A 2,339-nucleotide genomic window follows, 5' to 3' on the forward strand; every position below is an offset into this window, starting at 1 on the left:
AGAGAGAGAGAGAGAGAGAGAGAGAGAGAGAGAGAGAGAGAGAGAGAAACAGAGTCAGATTCGTAGAGCGAATATACCAACCATACAGGTGTGTGTCGTCTCCACTCATCATAAGATATGTACACTCACCCCTGGAAAAGCCCATACTCATTCATACATGCACACATGCACATATGCACACATACACACACACACACACAGAGAGAGTACACACAGACATGAGCCACTGTATGTACTGATAAGTTTGGCTCTACTTTTTTTTCTTTTGGGGGAAGTTCCTGAGAGAAAAGAGATCTCTTATAACCCGTTATCAAGGGTGCAAGGCTAGAGCCCAGCCAGAGGGGCTAAGGAGGCAGGGATGCTAGGGTGTGCCTTGGGGAAAATATGCCCTTATACTTGGCTGAGGAATCCGAAAGTTAATCTTCAGGCTACACCATCCCACTACCTCAACGTGCCTTGGCCTGAGCCCCATAAGGAGGTGGCCAGGGGCTGAAGGAACAATTCTCAACCTTATTATCTCCTGCTCCCGGCATCAGCCAAGCTAGGGGCCTCCGTAGAATGTTCAGGTAATTAAAGAAGTTGGGGACCAACGAAGTTAGAAACCTAGGACTCTCTGGATCAGGGAGGGATCTGGAGGACAAGGACAGAGACAAGCCACTTCCCTCAAAAGGCAAGAGACTCAACATAGTCTCCAGGCTGCTTCTGACCTCCAGGGAGGGACTTCCATCCTAAATCAGCCCCCCCACACACACACACACAGAGACAGAGAAAGGCGTGCAGATGCATACATGCCCACCCCTTGGAGGCAGAAGCTATGGGAACATGTCTATGAATCCAAGCAGGAACAAGTCCCGAAGCACAGGCTGACACTGAGAGCCTAAAGGCAAAGATTCCTATTCTCCCAGTCTTTCAGAATTCATGGAGCATACCCATCCCCAGGTCGAGAACATGAAGTCTGGCGCCATGGGACTTGCTGCTATTTACCATCACCTTACCACCACTAGCCAGCCCCCTAAGTGCAGAGTGTCCTCTCCAACCCCATCTAAACAAACTAAATTGAGCTGTGAACTCATCCTGTGCAAACTCTAGGTTATGTCCCAGCGCTACTGAGTACCTGATTCAGAAGCTAGCAATGGCGGACGAGGCTTCCTTGGCCTCTAAAACCACGAGACCCCACTCCACTGTGACAATGGGACCGCAGAATTCCAGGGAGAATCTCGGGGTTCTAGGCACCTGCTCAACCATGACCCAGGATACCCTTACGCAGTCCCACATGGGGTGCCTTGGGAGAGACCTCAGGGAGAGAGCTTTTGGTTTGAAGCAGTCCTTCACCAAGCAGAAAAAGTCCCACCTCCCTCCACCCCTTATTCATCCCCGTCTCCAACTGTAAATAAATCAACCAAACACAATTATCTGGACACTTTTTGGTTTTGTTCTGTTTTGTTTTTTTTTTTAAAAAAAAAAAAAAAGAAGAAGAAAGAATGAAAAGACATTATAGCCAACAAGCAGGTCTCTAAATCTATCCAGGCAAGCTAGAAAATGCTCAGGGGTGAGGGGTGGGGGGGTAGAGAGGGTGGGACAGGAGATGTAAGGGAAGGGAAATATGGGCAGAGCTACAGGCGGTGGGCAACTGGAAAGATAGGGTCATCCTAGTGACTTCATGACCAGTAACCACAAATAGGGACCAGAATAGAGCCATCCCCCAGCACTCCCTCAGACACACACAATCCAATCTTCCATTCTTTCCTCTCTCCTACCTGCTCAAAGTGATGAGCCCACCTCCCTGCCCCCTCCTTCAGGTCTTCTTCAGCCCACCCCTTTCCCACAGCAGAGATCCATCTGCAAGGCATTATCAGATGACTGAACACCCAGACCCTAAGATGGGCCCTGTCCCTTAAGCAGAGCGGAGGTGGGTCTCACGAGCCTTGAGCCTCTACTCCACACCTTCCCACGCTCTGGCCAGATTGAGAGGAAGGGCGTTCAATGTTTACAACTTTCTTCCTCTCTGACTCTAAGAATGCAGTTTCTTTTCTCCCACAGGCCTCTAGCTGGGAACACCTCTCATGCCACAATCAGAGGAAATCAGAATGAGGCTTCCAGGGGCTGAAAACTAAAGCTGGCACATAGTATGCTGTCAATACATGTATTCAGATGGCTGAATGAATGAATGAATTCAAGGATTGATTTGAAAACATACTGGGGCTTCCTGTTGCTACACTGAGACCTCTTGGGGTATCTAAGCCCATTGTGGGCACTCCAAGGCTCAGGCTTACCACTTGGGGCACATCCCATACACACACACACACACACACACACACACACACACACACACACACACA

This window comes from Grammomys surdaster, unplaced genomic scaffold, assembly GCF_004785775.1.
Source record: "Grammomys surdaster isolate TR1022 unplaced genomic scaffold, NIH_TR_1.0 126048, whole genome shotgun sequence".
Taxonomy (NCBI): domain Eukaryota; kingdom Metazoa; phylum Chordata; class Mammalia; order Rodentia; family Muridae; genus Grammomys; species Grammomys surdaster.